The sequence below is a fragment of the Rhipicephalus sanguineus genome, chromosome 4 (genome assembly GCF_013339695.2).
Source record: "Rhipicephalus sanguineus isolate Rsan-2018 chromosome 4, BIME_Rsan_1.4, whole genome shotgun sequence".
Classification (NCBI taxonomy): Eukaryota; Metazoa; Arthropoda; class Arachnida; order Ixodida; family Ixodidae; genus Rhipicephalus; species Rhipicephalus sanguineus.
The window spans coordinates 54771866-54790965 of record NC_051179.1 but is presented as its reverse complement, the minus strand read 5'-3'; the positions used below and the strand labels follow the sequence as shown (position 1 = coordinate 54790965).

General features: G+C 44.6%; 1 protein-coding gene and 1 non-coding gene across 2 annotated transcripts in view; both read left to right on the top strand.

Moving 5' to 3' along the window:
- The window catches only part of LOC119388774 (mite group 2 allergen-like Ixo r 2), a 160787-nt gene that overhangs the window by 53162 nt on the left and 88525 nt on the right, over positions 1-19100 (top strand). The window lies entirely within an intron of this gene.
- The window catches only part of LOC119390012 (uncharacterized), a 72222-nt gene continuing 70750 nt past the window's right edge, over positions 17629-19100 (top strand). Inside the window, exon 1 of the transcript XR_007415757.1 lies at positions 17629-17662. This is a non-coding gene — a transcript (uncharacterized LOC119390012). The remainder of the gene's footprint in view (positions 17663-19100) is intronic.

Genomic DNA, 19100 nt, shown 5'->3' with positions numbered 1-19100 from the left:
TCCCCGTGCAAGACAGTGTGTACAGTGACTCATTGTGCCATACCATTGTCGCCTATCATCACACCGCCCTCTTTCTCTTTCTTTCCCTTTTCCCCTTAACCCCGTGAGGAGTAGCAGGCTAGAAACCCGCCTCCCAGGCCGACCTCTCCTCCTCCTTGTCATTAAAACATCTTATTATTATTATTCTTCTCCTTCTTACATCCGCGATATCTTTCAAATCGCCGGTGTATGAAAGCCACGAGACGCAAAACAAGCCCCATTCTTGCATCCTTCAGACTTCGTAACGAAGCACCACGCAAGAGAAACTTTGATAATAACACTATAGCGGCATCAGAAACAGCGCAATAGGCGCCACACGCATTGGAGTACACGGCACCGGGAAGTGGATAAGTGTCATGACACTCTCACAACTAAAAAAATGAAAAAGAAAACAAAAGGTCAAGTGGGCATAGACGTTCGCGCTCTTCGTTTTGTCCAGACAGAGCGAGAGCGACCACGTCACTCTACTCGACCAATATTGGCACGCAGAGCTCAGTGCCTGCCCTTGATAGAGGACTCCGGCGGAAAGATAAAATTATGTTACTGCCTTTAGTTTTATTCTGGGGACTTAGTGGTAGCAGTATCAGCTTGAAAAGTGGAGTTCAATCAACATTTTTAAAGCGAAAGCCTTAGATGTCTCATGAAACACGAAGATTGACCGGCGTCCCGCGTCGGCAGCGTCAACACGAGTTATGCAAAAAAGCATCACCACATGATGACGTCACCATTTAAAGTCATCATGACGTCACAGATCACCACAATTTGTGACGTCATTATGACGGTACATAACGCCACGTCACACGATGTGACGACATCACACGACATCATCGCTTGGTCAAAGGTGGGCCGATCACGGAGGCAGTGCAAAGCCAGCCGAGGCGCCTCCGATCCTGGAGGCAGTGCAAAATCCCGTTAAGTGCATAAATTTTTCAGAGGGTGGCGGGGCAGGATGAGCGCCTCGAATGAGAAGACCATGAAGATGGCTTTCGCCTTCGAGTCGTCTTAGGTGAATGCATAAGGGACTCTGTGAGTTTTTGTTTCGCGCGGTGGTGGTGCGATCGCAGTATCTTGTATCTTAAGATACACGATACATTACTCAATGTATCGGAAATGCAGATACTTGTACACGTCTTGCGAGACGTATCGCGATACAGATACAAGATACCCAAAGATTATCTAAGATAGTATCTAAGATACATGTATCTTCGATACTGCCCAGCACTGCGACCACAATGACTAAAATCTGGACGCAGATTCAGAAATATAGAGCTTTCGTTCCCCGGTGAAGTTTCAACTCATAGTAACCGCGTGGTGTGCCTCACGAAAAAAGATGTTTGAGACCAGTCCCGTCCGAGGAGCTTACTCGAACAAAGCACTATTAATTGCAATAGGCGAGAAAATAATGCGAGTACTATTTGGCAAAGTCACAAAATTTTACTCCGTGTGAAGACGCGGGCCGCATGTTTGAGACCCCTGTGATAGACGCTGACGGTGTCTACCAGCCCCTACGTAGTCTTAAAGAGGTAAAAATAAAGTACATTATCCTCTGAGGGTGCCAGATATTAAACATACCAAGTTTCAGGAAAGCTCGTTTAGCCGATGTGGTCTTCATACGAAAAAACAAAAGAAAACGCTGGAATTCGTGACGTAGCGCTGACGTACACGTTCGAAGATTACCGCGCTAAACATAGAAATGAAACTTTGACCTTCAGTTCCTTTTCTATTACTAAACTTATGATGGTGAAATTAACGACACTAGAGTTTTCAAGGCGTGCTTTGCCATTCTTATCTGATTCATTGTTTCATTTTAGTCTCCATTTAATGTGCGATGGATTAAAAGGGGTTGGGAAGGTATTCGCCTGGAGTTGCCCTTAAACGATTTGTTGTCTCTTCGTAAGCGTTTTGACGGCTAGTCGATGGATTGATCCAGCCAGACGGTAATGTTGTGTTATCTCCTGTGAAGCGAGACAAGAGAAAGAGGAAGACAGCATTCTTGCTACGGTCTTTGTGCTTCGGGGCTCGTAATACGAATCGAATGGTGATGACATCCGAATCGAATGAGAATACTAATCGAATACCGATTAGCCACCATGTAGCCACCGCTGCGGTGGCTACATGGTTGAGCGTCCGCTTCCAATGCGGGAGGTACCGGGTTCGATTCCCAGTGCCGACCGGGAACCCACCGGTTTTTCCAAAGGGGTAGAGGAGTACACCTACCTGGCGCTCGGTTGTTAATGGGTACTCATCTCGAAAGGTGGCCCCATAAGGTTCTGCAAAGACCCTTGGGCGCAACGCACATTTCTCGGTAGAGACAGAAAGACCCTGTTTGCGGAGATATGAGCAGGTTAAGGTGGCAGCCTGCTGGACTCTTGCGCGCACTTGAAGACGGGTCACAGCCGAAGACCAAAGGCAAATGTCGTCAGCATATATTGATATGTGAGCAGTACTTGGTAAAAGCTCACGAATGCCGACCATCACAAGATTAAACAAAGTGGGGCTCAATACCCCTCCCTGTGGGACGCCACGGGAAGTATAGTGGTTGGCAGTGGGACCATCTTCTGTCTGCACAAAGAAGCACCTCCTCGTCAAATAATCGCGGATCCACTGAAACATCCGACCGCCAATTCCGACAGCCTCCAAGGACTCGAGGATCGCGTCATGTTTACACGTAAGGCCATGACACCATATCCTGTTATTATCAACGGCCAAAATGTCTCGTACCAGAAGAACCATCGCTTCCTAGATGTGATTATTGACAGGGATCTTTCGTGGAGCGCCCACTGCGTTTACTTGAAGAGAAGACTAATTTCCATAGTTCACATAATGCGGTTCCTCTGCGGGAAAACTTGGGGCACATCGATACGTTCCATGATGCAGCTTTACAGAGCATTGTTTCTGGGATTTTTACGTTACAGCTTGCCGATGCTGGCCAATACATGCAAGACGAACATCCGCACCCTCCAAAGTTTGCAAGGCCAGGCACTACGCACGTGCTTAGGATTACCACGCTGCACCTCCACGCACGGGACAATTACGATCGCAAGAGAGCATCCGATTCCAACATACGTCACTACTGACAATTTAAGAGCTCACATTAGACATCTCTGCCGAGTTCCCGGTCACCATATTGCTGCGTTGCCACTTCAGAGACCGCAAGCCATGTTTTCAAAGATTGTTTCGACTCATAGAGAATGCCTTCCGTCGGGCTTTACTCCAGCAGCAAGACCACTGTCGCCTCCGTGGTGCCTACAACAACCACAGGTACGCCTCACAATTCCGGGAATAACGAAGAAGAGCCGTCATTCGACAGTGGCTCTACGACAGGCGACATTGTCACTACTCAACGAGGAGTATGGCCAAAGGACACACATTTATACCGATGGATCAGTCTTAGCCGACAGCTCCACAGGTGCTGTTGTTATTCCGGCCTGCCGAGTGACTGTCAAGTTCAGGGTGTCACACGGGACGACATCAACAGCAGCGGAGCTTGCCGCCTTACATGCTGCTATCCTTTATGTCGCGGAAGCCCAGCCTCAAAAGTGGGCTGTCTTTTGCGACTCTAAGGCATCCCTTCAGAGTCTGCAATCAGCATTACGACGAAGGGTGCACGAGCAGTTAGTGAACGAAATGAGAGAAGCTCTTCACCAAGCTTTATCGAAGGGACATGACGTTGTGTTCCAATGGCTGCCGGGACATTGTGGTATTGTGGGTGACAACCTCGCTGATGATGCTGCTCGGTCCGCTCACGAGGATGCCCAGACAACCCCAATACCCTTGTCGAGGACAGACGCTGCAAAGGGTCTACGCTCGTTCGCTGACACCATGACGCAAACTTGGTTGAGTGACCCCAGTGTCTGGAACCGTCGCCTGCATGAACTAGACCCATCGAGGAAGCTCCAAGTTCCATCGCACCTCCCCCGCCGTGATGCAACTTTACTGTGCCGCCTGTGGTTAGGAGTAGCTTTCACGAAGGCGTACTCTTTTCGCATAGGAATGGCAGACACCTCAAAATGTGACTCGTGCAATAGCAACGAAACGATAGAACATCTACTGTGTTTCTGTGGACGTTTTGTGAACGAACGAAACGTTCTGCGCGATGCGCTGAACAAGTTAGACGACAGACCGTTTTCCGAAGAGAAGATCCTCGGATCGTGGCCCTACGCATCGCAGGCCAGCAAAGCGACGCGAGCATTACTGCTGTTTTTAAAATCGACCGGCTTAAACGACCGCTTGTAGGCATTCGATGGACAGGTGCATATGTACCCTGACAGTGCCTTCTTCCCTCTTCTTTCTTTCTTTTAATCCCTTCATTCCTTCCCCCCAGCGTAGGGTAGCAAACCGGACGCGCGTCTGGTTAACCTCCCTGCCTTTCCTTCATTTCCTTCCTCCTCCTCCTCCCTTGGGCGCACCTTAAACCACCACAGCCTTGGTGAGATAGTTGAGCATCCGCCTCTGCTGTGGGAGGCAGAGAATTGCTGCCGCCGGGTACCTACCGGTAAAATAGGGACAAGCGCACTTCTGGCCTGGTGCTCGGCAGAATGAAGTTCAAAATCGCTTGGGAGGGCACCCACCCTGTGGAAATTGGCGGCATGGGACCGCCAGACCTAAAAATAAGGTCAACCTCTCTTTTTTTTTTTTTTTCGGATAGTGAGAAAGCCGTTTTCAAAGCAGACCTAGACTGGTAAAGTAACAATTTTCAAAACAGCGCAAGAATTCTACAAGATTTCATTTGAAAGAAATATTCACAAGCGTTAACACAGGAACATTACGATTGCGTTTAACCGAGAAAAAAATGCCACAATTATTTAAACTGAAACAAGCTCGTATGCAGCAGCAGCAAGAGTCTTCGAAATAGTTTGTAACTGCAGGTTGAAATATAGCCATGACTACAGTATTAAAGGTGGTACTTTGTCAACAGCTTCTAAATGAAACTGATACATAAATATTAAGCAATTTTCGTGAGTTAACGTTATCATGAATGTCATCGTGAAGATAATGAATTGATTACGCTGTCGCTTCGGCGACACTAAAACCGCATTCATCCTGGGATCAATATAGCGTCGATAGCCCAGTAAGTACATAAGCTGCGTACAGTGTCAATTTTTATGAAAGGGAACACGCGAATGCGTGGCCTGCGCTCTGCGACGGCTGCCTTCAGCTCCGTCAACCGACAGCTAACGAAAGCTCGCCCGCTTTGGCGTCATCTATTGGCAAACAAAATAACAAGTCATGGCCGGTTGCGAAGCGCTTTTAGATAACGCTGCATCTCGGCTCGCGTAGCGGGCGATGCAGGCAGCGCGTCGTCTGCCTGTCAACAAATCGAGCGTGGCGAGCCAGCACTGCGCGAGCTGCAGGAATTGCCCTTAACGCGAGCCGAGAGGCAGCGTTATCTAAAGGCGCTTCTCAACCAGCCATGATTCGTTATTTTGTTAGCCAATAGATGACGCCAAAAGCGGGCAAGCTTTCGTTAGCTGTCGGTTGACGGAGCTTACGGCAGCCGCCGGAGCGCGCAGGCCATGCACTCCCGTGTTCCCTTTCATAAAAATTGACACTGTACATATGGGTAGTTCGATAATGAAAACAAGAAAAGTTACTCCCCGCTTTTTTAAAGTCTCGCTCCTCCGACCATTTTTCGTCGTTGCTGATTATGCGAAAAACATTCGGTATTTCGAATATTTTTCGCTATTCCATACGTTATTCGAAATTTTCGAATATTCGCACACCGCTATCGAAAACCCACTTAAACGTCTTCAGAGTACGTAACAATATGCAAATACTTTTTAAAATAAAGTTAACCAGACATTAAACAGTGATAGCAGTGAATTTGTTGGGGATGTACGTCCTCGTAAAAACCTTATCTGATAAAGATATAAGGATTTCTGGTGAAGAGTGCGAATTTCGTCTGAATAGTTTACAGTAGAATTTTTAGTGTTTTCGAAACATGACGCACACATTTCGAGTGGTTTTAAGGTTACGTTGGCTGGCTTTGGTATTCCGTACTCATTAATTCGTGCTTCGACAGTGTCATAACACCAATCTGTTTAATAGTCGTTTCACATTTCTTGCCTGATGCCACTCTGAATTAAGCTTTTGATAGGCTTTGTACACATTTGTGTACACAACTTGATTTTGCTAGTTGCATCGAATAGTGGATAAAAGCAAAACAAATTGAGGTTTCGATGACTTGACCCTCCTGCAGAATAAACGTGCCTTCATTTATCTTCATTTGGCTGTGTACTATTGCACATTATCACATTGCTGAACGCACTACCATGTTCGATCAGTCGTTCGACTAGCCGCTTTCAGAGAGAGACGTCAAAAGTATAATTTTTCGTAGCTTGAAATGAACATAACCGAGAAAAAAATCAATATATTTCTAGCCTGAGATTTGATTATATTTATGCAAAAACAGAACATGAACGACTTCAAGGAAACAGATACTTATTTGCAATTTAACATTAGTATAAAAGCATAAATCACCATAATGTGGCATTATTTTTCTTCCAATAGAATATCGAGTGCCTTGAAATGATGTGCAAACTTGACGCATTTACAGGCAGCAGGGCTGGGCAAAGATACTTTGAAATTGTATCGCGATACGATACAAGATACTCATGCAAGAAGTATTGGAGATACAGATACAAGATACTGTCGCAATAATTGTATCCGATACGATACTTGCCGATTGTATCTTAAGATACTTCGATACATTCTCAAATTTATTATTATAGATCCATATAATGTAGCTGCAAACATCTATGCACGAAAATGTCTGCTTGGAAATTTCTTAACTGTGACCTATTTTGTTTGACTTGAATGAAATGTCTCTTGGTATCTCAAAAGTTCTGGCCTGCTTGCTCAAAGTACATTAGTTTCCTTCCAAAAGAACTTATTGGGGCTCCTTTAAGCTTCTTGACAGGACAACTCTTCTTTTATACACTTCGCTGACAGCGGGTCTTGCTTGTCATTTTTTCAATTGATGGGAGTCGCTGCTTAGCTTGTCGACCAGCTACCGGTTTGCCATATAATCACAATAACGTCAATAAGAAACCTTCGCACTACGGCGCAAATACCGGTGTGAACTTTTACCTTCTCCGTAAAAGACAGTTTGCACAATGCCGCATATCCGGACAGATGTACAGACGCAACAACGCTGGTAGCGACTTTTCTTTGGGGGGGGAGTGGAGGTGGGGGGGGGGGGGGGGGGGCGCATGGTGTATACGGGGCTTGAGACCGTTCGCTGGCGGCCCGGCCGGCACACATGACCGCGTCCATCCCATTTGTTTTTATTTTCTAAATAAGTGTGTTCGTGAGCTATACAGACATGACTGGTCTCAAGCATTTCTTTCGTGAGGAACATGTGGTCACCATGTGCTGAAACATAATCGTGGAACAAAAACTCTATGTTTCAATCCTCGTAGATTTCACTCGTTGTGTACATCGCTATCGATGTTTCTCGAATCCTGACTCCAAATCCCCTTCAGAAATGACCTATATATGAGATATGGGAAGTCTTCTTTTCAAATGGCAAGGTCATTTTGTTCAAGCTCTCTCCGACCCCACCATCTTCACTGTCCCGGCCTTTGGAGCTAAATTTCGCGACTACGGCCCGCCAGCTTTAAGCTGAGTTTGAGACCCGTTGTGTATATGTAGATGACGTAAAACTGCAATGAATTTCCATGTCCTACTTAGCTGCTGGCGTAAGGAATTCTTTGTTGATATACTCACTAACGTGCAATTTTTTAGCAATTTTTCTTCAACGAGAGAACATGTGCAACACAGAAATATCTCAGACGTATTGTACAGTTGCACAAAGCGTCGCAGGACACCGCCGCTATTCGCGCTATTGCCGCTTATAGCTCCCATTACGTGGCGATTAGTAATGCGAAAAATATTTAAGAAGGACTAAAACAGGAAAACAAGTAAAATAGAGAGGTGGTTCCGTATCAAGCATTCACATTGAATGAGTACAGGAACACAATACACACGGCGTCCAATAGCTATGAGCATCAAGTATCGTAGGTTTGCCTGTTGAGACAATAGAAAATTCAGTGCCCATGGAAAATTGCCTGAAACGGCTCGTTGGGACACTCATGAGTAAAACGGAGCATTCAGTAAAACAACGTTTCTGGAATCCGCTTCCTAACATCTTTAAGATGGCCTCCTAATGATTTCCATTATTATAATGCAAACTCAATTTCGCTATCTTCTTAAGCGTTAAGCAGAATATTTTGTATTGTGTACTCAAGGCACGCCCACATAATAGTATATTTGTTTTCAAAATCGCCTTGGCAACGTGTAAATATGTAAACAGTAGTAGAAATAAAGCAGTTAGAAGAGTAAAGCAGAAATCCTATTTTGGGAGCGCGTTACAAAAGACATACTGCGGTGACCAGACCGGGAAAACAGTGCAGAGACCTAGGTAATGTATGTGATGCAAAATGACAGCCAAGAAAGCACTTGCGCTAATGATCAAATTATGATTTCATAAATTCTTTGAATAAATGTAGGTGGAACTGAAAAATACGGTACGCCAATACATTTTCTGTTAGGTAACCGCTTGCTCTATTAGGTCTAGCATCAGTACCAGTGGTGCTAAAGTTGTTAGAATCTTATTTGCACATAAGTTAACTCATTCCATGCAAGTCAAACTTACATCCACGAGATCCTTCAAATCGCTGATATGTAAAATCCACGCGACGCAAATCAACCCCATTCTTGCGCGCATCAGATTTTGTTACGGAGCAAGACGCAGGCGAATCTTCAATAACGACACTGTAACATCATCAAAGTTTGCGCGATAGACGCCGCATGCTGTGGAGTACGCGGCACACGACAGTGGCTAAGAGCAACTGTCACGGCATTGGCGCAACTAAAAGGGAAAGAAATCGAGAAAACAAAAGGTATATGGGCAGGGAGTAGACGTCCGCGTGCTTGCCTTCCTGATCTTTTACCCTCACTGCATGACTCTGGCGTAAAAATAAAATAACGTTACTGCCCTTAGACTTAGTGAGATGGCTGAGGGGCACCAGTACCAGCTTTAGAAGCAGAGCTTGGCCAACGATTATTGTTTCGCATGGTTGTGTTACGATAGAAGTATCTTGTATCTTAAAATACACGATACATTCTCGAATGTATCGGAAATACAGATACAGATAGTCGTATTTCGAGACGTATCGCGATACAGCTACAAGATACCCATAGAGTATCTAAGATAGTATCTAAGATACATGTATCTTCGATACTGCCCAGCACTGACAGGCAGTTCTTCATAGGCCGCGTCTGAAAGGGTTAAAACAATGCTCTTCTAACAGAAACAAATACGTTAAGAAATATTAAATACCATACAGCTATTTCACAGTGCTTCACTCTTCGTGAATGAATAGTGAAGCATAAGAATATTTTATTCGCAGTTTGATGGGGGTTCTTTCCGTCACTCGCAAGCCTCGAATTACCTGATGTCCGCCCACCGAAGATAACACCCTCATTGCGTTCGCTCGTAATTTTCGTTATCACATTCTGTGAGCAGCCTATGAAGAAACTAAGATAAGCACTCTAGCAAGATTGCTGGAAAAGATGAGGGTGCTGCTTCAATTCTGCTGAAAGCGTAACTGATTTGCAGACAAAGGCACACCATTATATTGCTGAAATGTCTGTGGCTTGCTTCTCGCACCGAACTCTAATTAACGAGTCAACTCACCAAGTAAAGCACTAATCAATCAATCCAAGAATAATTGGTTCATTTGTCAAGTTCTGCAAGTTAATAAAAGTTCGAATAAGACATAACACAGCTCTCCAGCAGAAGATAAGCCAAGAAAACGTAATGGAGTACAAGCACACCGAATGAAAATATGAATACTAATAACATTATATTACTCTTCACTTAAACTAAGAAAAGTATTGAGCCCGTGGTAAACAAGCGCGACAAAAGAGTGAGCTCTAATTAGTGCGCGAGAGAAGATCTGAGATTAATAAGTAATCCGTAGGGGATATCTGTCGAAGAAAAGATTTTGTCCATATTAGTATTCAGTTCTATTGTCACCTCGTATTTAAAACGGTCGCACCTGCTTTATTCGCGCCATTATTATGAGAGTTTTTCTGTAATCGCTAGTTATGTTCAATCTTCTTTGTACAAAATGCATTTATGTTACGTCACACACTTATCTCAAAAATCTAGACCCCCGAATTAACTCAAATTAAGCAATTGTAGATTAGTTATATGCCCAGAACTGCGTGCATGCTGATGAACACACCGGTCAAACTAGCACACTAGAAAAAAACGCAACTTCTGTGATTTCTATGCAGGTTGAGTACAACTCCAAGATCAAAATATGAGATCAGAAAGTGCTGCATAAACTTCATCTGTCAATTACATTATCCGTTTCGTACCTGTATCCTGGGAGAAAGGGGGGGGGGAGGCGTTAAACGTCAGTCATGAGATTCTCAAAGAGCACGAGATGCTGATGTCATCTAGTTCTTGTGAAAGCAAAGCAATGATTTGGCGCAAGGACGCCCACTTATCGACTCAAAGATACACGTCAGCGCCAGCGCTACAGCCCTTTGATAAGCTTAGCCGCAATTGAAAGGTTATTCACGGGGATAATTGTGGTGAAATGTTCGTCATTCACGTGGTAAAGGCAATTGTGGAGGCGATGCTGTACACTCTCCCATGTGCGTTATCCAACCCGGCTCGAGCGTGAAGAATTGCACAGGATGCGCCAATTCACAGCGTCCGCTGCGTCTATCGTAACTTATGTCTCAGCAAATGAATATGTGGGCGATATTTATTTATTTATTTATTTATTTATTTAAAAATTTATTCATTTAAAAATACCTTGCAGGTCTCAGGTGAGGCGTCGTGTAAAGGGGGCAGTATAATAAATGGGCATCCGTAATATTTCGATTACAGTATGCATGAACAGGAGTATGCACAGGATCACTTAAAAAGGGGAAGTGTAGTACTAAAATTATTGATTAGTTAGTGAAGCATTGGTAAAAAAAAAACATGGCTGATCCCTCCGTCATAGGAATCGGTATAACACGAAAGTGAAACGTCTCTTCACAGAAGTGGTGCTTATTATATGAGAGCTTGTACAATGTCTATTCGTGTTTGGGAGCTATACCATCGTTTGACGTGGATGCACCCATGTTGACGCCTAGTGGCATGCCTCCATCGCGACGACTAACGCCCATGATCATGATTAAACCGTTGAGGTAGCTGAAGCTCTGAACATATATTTGGACACAGCGAATCGTGAATTCCGCGTAAAGATGACAACAGGCTCATAATCAACACTGGTACCCGGTATGCACTTATTCAAAACGTCGTCAATTAAGGAGAGAAATGACACGGTGTGCGCTTTCTAGTAATGGGTTATCGATTGGCTCTTTTGATTATTGCGGATAGTGCGGAAAACTCCTATACGTGTACTGCACGCACAAGCCCCCTAGATTATTCTGTACATACAAAATGGGAATTCTGAATGAACATCTGCGTTCCACACCTCTCTTTCTCTGATGGTTTTCACCAAACACAAACGAGTAGTGCTATGGTAGGAGGCATTTGATTGGAGCCGGCTGACCAATGCCAAAAAGCAGTTGCAAGCGTATGAATGAAAAAAAAAAACATGACTGATCCCTCCGTCATAGGAACTGGCATAACACAAAAATGAAACGTGTCTTCACAGAAGTGCTTATCGTGTAGTGATATATGAGAGCTTGTACAATGACTGTTCGTGTTTGGCAGCTATAGCACCGTTTGACGTGGATGCACCTATGTTGACGCCTAGTGGCATGTCTCCATCGCGACGACTAACGCCCGTGATCATGATTACACTGTTGTGGTAGCTGAAGTTGTGAACATATATTTGGACAACGCGAATTGTGAATCCCGCGTAAAGATGACATCAACAAGCTCATAATCAACACTGGTGTGCGCACAGTGTGCGCTTTCTAGTAATGTGTAACCGACGCCTGTGCTCATGCATACACTACAACACTGCGCTTCAGCAACACGGGAGGCACAACTTCGTAGCTTGAGCCACAAACGCGTGCATCCCGCTGGCCTCTGTCTCACTCCACCAAGGCACGACATTCACACGTCGAAATCGTGTTCTTTCTGCAACGCGTATTGCAGCAGTCTTGGTAGTCGGTGCTCTCGCAATCGAAGCAGTCGGCGGTGGAGAAATCCCGTTGGTGCATGTGGAAGCTGCACTACTCCGATGAGCCGACGCACGCTAACACGAAGCGAAAGGCAGAAAACGTAACTGCGTCTAGGGTGCCTCGGCGACGCCAGCGTGGCCAGTATCCCTCGCTGGTATCGAGACGCTTTAACCATGACCTCCGATATCACGCGCAATCTCGGAGTAAGCGCTAGTAAGTGTCGATCGTGACGCATTACCTTTTTTCACCTCTCACCGACGGCGGCACCGCCCCGCTCCGCGCCGCCTACCGACACCGCCAACAGAGAGCACCGTGCGAGAGAGAATGTGTGACAGAAATAAGGCGCGTTCGTGAAGTGTCCAGCATCTGCCAACGTAGCTTAGTCGGTTGAGCGTCGGACGCTTACCGTCGCGGCAGCAAGGTAATGCGTTGGATTCCCAACGGTGAATCTTTTCCTTGGTTTTTCTTTCTCACCCGTCGTCCATTTTATCAACGTCATATCCGTAACGGATGTACTTGGTGGACCCCGGCATAAAGCACTTTCGTGTTAAAAAACAATACTTGTAAACGTAAAGCATATAACATTGGATTAATCGCATGAGGTCTTTTTCTATCGAGTCATGTAATGAAGCAAAAATGTACTGTTATACAATAGTACGGTTCACAGAAAAAAAAAGCGACACTACGGTGTAAGCACAATGACATTGTGAAAAAAAAAAACCTTACAACAACACAGAGAGCACGCTGCGATAAGGGTAGTAAGTTACACTTTGTAAGTCAGATAAATGGTAAATGCGTCACGGAATGCATCACTGTTTGACAGACATGCCATGCTTTACGGAAGGGACTTCAAACATCGGACAGCACGTGGAAGCGCAGAGCAGTCGAGAGAACGTGTAGATCCGTAAATGCGGACATATCTAAAACGATTATGAAACCTGTTTGACTCGGAGTAGGGTCGTTTAAGCACACAGATGTAGAGAACATCCGAATCTAGGGATGTTCTAAGAATCTAAGCACACGGATGCAAAGAGCATCCGCGTGCTTAGATTTCAAATAAGCACAGGGGGTCGAAATTCATCCGCAGTTCAACCCCTACGGCGTGCCACATGTTCGTAACGTGGTTTTAGGCACGTGAAACCCCAGCAGTTATTACCGCAAATGAATATCTTCTCGCGCGACAATTATCGAAATGGATAAGGAAAAAGGAGGGCGATACAGCGTGAATACATTGATAGAAGTGCAACAGTGAACAAATTAATGGATACGCCACTTCACGATAGCGCGTGAGTATTGCGCAGAAAAAAGAATGTTGCAACGCGAGGTATAGACAATTCAGATAGCCTTATCGGTGCTATGGTTGCAAAAAGTCGAGTGTCCTACGTCATCAGATTGCGGTAACCTGCCTCTTATTACCGTTGCAAATCGCAACACTGCAAAAGAATTGGCAGCTCTAAAAGAGGTTCATGATCATCGCCAGAGTGACTACACCCACTGCAGGGGTAAAGCCCTCTCCCAAGTTTCTTCACTTAACCCGGTCCTTCGCTTGTTGCGGTCCTGTTGTCCCCGCAAACTTATTAACCTCACTTATCCACCTAACTATCTGTCTCCCTCTGGCGCACTTGCCTTCTCTTGGAATCCTTGGAATGCAGTCCTTTTTTTCTTTTCTTTTTTTTTTTGCGACATAGACTTGCCCTTAAGGCATAATATTTGTTGTGTATATTTGTGTTAAATGTGCGCCGTTGGGCCGGTGTTGTGTATGAAGTGAAGAAGTGTCGTGTGGAATGTGTTGTCATGCATCATTACTCTTAAAGCTATGGGGACACTAAAGTGAAACAATCACTGGGTTTATATTAATAAATTGTACTCGGAGAACTCTAATTTGGTTAATTTCACTATTACACGTTTATTAATCGATGCGGAAGTGAAGGTCAAAGATTCATTTTTGAATATCGCGAGGAAATCTCTGTGCTTGACGTCACGAATTTAAAGTGTATTTTTCGTATTGGCGACATTGGCTCAACGAAATTTCCTGAAACTTGGTATGCTAAGTCTATGGCCCGTTCAGAGGACAATGTTCTTCGTTTTTACCGATTAAGAACTACGTGTGACGTAGTAGACACCGTCAAAATTTATGACGTCATGGCGTTTGGTGCGGGAATTTCAACGTGGCGTCGCCATCCGCATTTTCTTTTCGCACGCTTTCTCGCTTACCAAGCGTCTACTCGCGGTAAGAGTGGTATTTTCAGTATGGTGAACGTTTTCTAATAATCCAAAAATCATATTTCTCTTTAGTGTCCCTTTAATGACCAGTGGTTATTTCGCCTTTTCGCTACATGCCCTGCCCATGCCATTAGGTGCCAACTAAGGCCCTGAAAGGTGTACGAAGGTATTAATAGATAAACAGTGAATCAGTACGCACTGTTTACGAATTCCTTCAGCACACTATGCGCACTTACATGACTAAAAAAACTTATAGTCCGTATTTCAGACCCCCCCCCCCCCCCAAAAAAAAGAACACAGTTCTAGCTTTTCGGTATTTTTATTTTTATGTCACCCAAACAGAAGCGCAAGGTCGTCATCATTAACGTAGCCAGGAGGGAGCTGGCGGGAGTTAACCCCCATCCCCCGAAATGTTGCAATTTTACACGTGTATATGTGCGGGCACACATACAAGCGCACGCACGAACATACATATACATACATAGAGTATGTCAGAACCTCCACTCCCCCCCCCCCCCAAAAAAAAAAAATAAAACAATCCGGGCCACTCCCCTGGCCGCAATTGTACAGCCACCGCTTTCAAGTTTCTACGTGTACTCGAGTAATTGAGCCCCTATTTTTAGCTACAAAATATCTTAAAATCATCATATTGGTTGAGTCTTTCGTTCGTTCAGAATGTAACGTTATGTTGGCGCATTTCCAAATGAAGAATTAACTGCTGTTAGTAGAAAACGCTTTAAAATCGCAATGTAACAACGGGGGTAGGAACTTTTTTTAGGTAGATGTAAATGCGGATCTTTCATCTATTGGCACATGTCCTTTCTCCGGGATCGGCCAAGAGTTGTGTAGTTCAAATCAAGATAGGCAAGGAAGCTTAAGGAGCACTTTTTCTGACAATATATCAATAGAAAGTAGAGGGGGCGGGTGGGGGAGGGGGAGGCGAAGTGGTTTCAGAAGAAGAAATTAGTTATAAAAACAAAATATCAAAGAAATATAATTTGGTGGAGAGAAAATTTTTTATTCTAAATTTCGAGTTTAAATATCACTGAAACTACAACGAAATCTTCAATCAGAGCGCAAACGTTCCCGCCGCTGTGCCCAGGAATGCATACAGGAAATTTGGAGTTCTTAAATCTAACCACGTTATGAGTATCGGCGTTTTTAGGGTACGTTTTCATAACGTATTAAGTCCGTCGACAAGAAATGAGAACATGCTCACGGTGCCCACTGACTGTCGCGCGCTTCATTACTTTTTGCGGTGTAACTGACACCGTTTTTGCAGCGGAAAAACGTCCGTGCTGTAAAATACCGGCGTTTCCGAGTGCCTCTCTCCGTGAAACCATGTATAAAGCCCTCAGTGGCCCCGCCCGCAGGAAATAAACCGAAAGGGACATTTCATTGCTGACGTACTTTTAATAATGTGCTTAAGCAAACTTTCGAATGACTCATCCGATGCTCCACCGACGGAGCATGGTGGCTTCAGTTCCCCCATCCACTGTATTGGGTATTTCCCTACGTGTAATCTTGGATGGAGGAATGGCCTCCGCCATAGCACGACAGTTAGAGCATCCGACGTGTAATTCGAAGGTTGTGGGTTCGGTCCCCACAGGCGGCGAGTTGTTTTTTTCTTTTCCGTCCAGATTAACTCGTTCCACATTTACAGCGCAGCTGTATATGTCTATAGTCGTATGCAAATTAAGCAGGCCAGAAATGCCCCGCCCAGACGACCGAAGCGCAGCAGCCGATCGCCTCCTCGATTAAAGAAATAGCCCCGCTCATGTACTCGGCAACATTCGCTGAAGGCCGGGTCACCGGCCGTGCGACACATGACGTCAGCTTTGAGTGCACGCCCAGGCTTGTGTGCATCCGCCTTTGAGGAGGAAATGCCGCGGACTTCTAAAGTTGTATCCGGCCAATGGTTCTGGCCGATTGCGTCAGCGGACAAGAGACGCGTAGAAGAACAAATTTAGGCCAACGGAGTAGCTCAACTAATCCAGCGTTTTTGAGTCGAAAAAATGGACGTGGCGTAAAAGTAAGCATAAAGGTGTATGATTTCGCCGACATAGCAGAATGACGTGAACAATTCTGCCTCAAAGACGCGATCACTTTCACAAGAAACTAACGACATGCCATTTTTTGTACTTTCGGAACAACGGGGTTTCTCGTGTGCCACGGGATTTCATTTTGAGACCGCCGTTGCTCGCTATTGATGAGATAACATGCGTCATGCTCAAGAGAAACACCGGGGGCTTTGATTGTATGTCTCTGTATTCACTCAATATAGTCAATAATGGTAATATATAAGTTCACTATAGCAATATTCACTATACCAGACCCACCATAGTCACAGCTTCGCTGGCTTCCATTTTCCCAGTATAGTGGAAGGGCTCTGAATTTCACGTCATAATTATTAAACTTCAATTCAAAGCTACAAATAATGCCCCCTATGCATTCCTTTGTTTAATTATCCGTTGGCTTTATCAGGTTGTGCTTAACAATGAAACAAACCCCTCGGTTCATCCCCCCCTCCTTTTTTTTTCGAAAGTCTGCCCTTGGGCATAATAATTATAGATTCAGAAATACACATACAATTTTTTTCGTTAATCACGGAAGGGTGTAACAGGCGGTTTAACACCCTTCTGGTGCTAAACCATGGTGTTACACCACGGCGTTGCGCCATTTTCCGCTACAGGAGACCACAGGAGACCATTTTCGCCTACAGGAGACCAATATATTCTGAATATCCGCAGCGTGTTATCATCGCGCGCACGGCCTCGCTTGCGTCACAGATCACTCACTGTGTACATCCATAGTGTGAACTCTACTTCATTGAGCTCACTTTCAAACAATAGGAAATGGATGTGGCAGGTACGGGTAGGATATTACGTAACGAGGTCTTTTATTTTTTACGCTTACCTACAAGCAGCGCAGATCACGCGATGTGGAGCCGCTGAGACGCAGATAAAATCCTAAACGGTGACCCTCGTAAAACTGCGTGAGCGATAACGGTATCCGCGCATGTTTACAGACTCACGTGGACACTGGAATGTGAATCGGTTGGGACCCCGTATATAAGGCCATATCTGCCCGCGGCGTGGCTCCATATCGCACCTACCGCATACCCTCGGTGCTGTAAGCCACAAGTAACAGTTCACCATGACGATCAACTCCGTTGCTCTCGTCCTCCTCGTTGGTCTGGCCATTGTTCAATGTAGAGAAATCAAGTACGAAGATTGTGGTAAGCAGCCACGAGATTTAGTGGATGGTCTCAATTTCACGGTTTCCTTTAATTCAATTGTTTGAATGTCTTTTTTTTTAGCCATGTGATAGAAGTCGTATGTAGTGTAGTCAATGGAACGAACGTATGCAAATTTAAAGTTATTAAAATTTCTGCGGTGCGCAACGTTTTCAAGGATTAGCGCCAATACAGAAAGATAGAAGGATCTGATAAGATAGCAGAGAGACATAGGTGGCATAACATTTCTAAATCTTTATACCATAATATAGTTCTTTGTGTTTTACGTCCCAAAACCACCATATGATTATGAAGGACGCCGTAGTGGAGGGCTCCGGAAATTTCGACCACCTGGGGTTCTTTAACGTGCGCCTAAATCTAAGTACACGGGCCTCAAGCATTTCGCCTCCATCGAAATGCGACCGCCGCGCGGCCGCGATTCGATCCCCGACCTTCGGGTCAGCAGTCGAGCACCATGACCATTACACCACCGTGGCGGGTATCTTTATTCCGTGGTACCCGTGAAAGCTGTAATGTATGCCCATTGCTACTAAATCACAATTCGTAGTACCCTATCTGTCACAGTTGCGTTGATTCTTGCAAACGTTGTGCGTCGGAGAAATTATAATAACGTTAAATTTGCATACATGCCTGTTGCGCACATTGACTTCACAACGGGCCACATTTAACTCGACCGTAGCAAAGCGTTCTTTAAGGGGAATAATTAAGCAGTTAATTAGCAGGAAAAAGAACAGGTCGCCAGTTGTCAACGCCGCGATAAGCACGGCACCTTCCCTGTTTTGTGGCATGAAAACAAGTTGTGAGATCGAACGTCGCGGGACTGCCGCGACGTTGTATTTGTAGCGGGCGGCTGCAAGTTCATTCTTACGACTACCTGAAGTAATACAAAACATGCGTCTAAGTGCCGAGGCATTTTCCCCCTTTTCCTCTATCCTAATCATCATTATGTTGATGCCAAATCATTTACACCACACGCAATGATTGACTGGAATAACCTATCGTCGTACATAGCAACTGAAACAAAGTTAGTATCTTTTCAAGTTTTATTACATGAAAACAGTTCGATCTAGATTGATATTACTGCCTGTTTTGTTATGTACTCATTAAGATATTTTGAATCACAGTGATAATAATGCAATACTGCATTTACCCACTGCTAGTGTGCAGTTATTTATTTTATCATAATGAATGTCTAAGCTTCATATTTTTGTTACACTTCATGTTCCTGCTATAAAGATTTATTAATTCCATGTTTTTTATATATTACATTTTTTTCTCAGCCTATAACACGTTTGACAGTTATTTTTCGTACACTAGTGTTCGTTTTGTCTTTCCTTCATTTTCTTCTTTTTCGTGTGTACCCGTGCACCTACGTAATAAGCTTGCAAGTTGCAATAAACTTGCAACTTATGGGTATCGT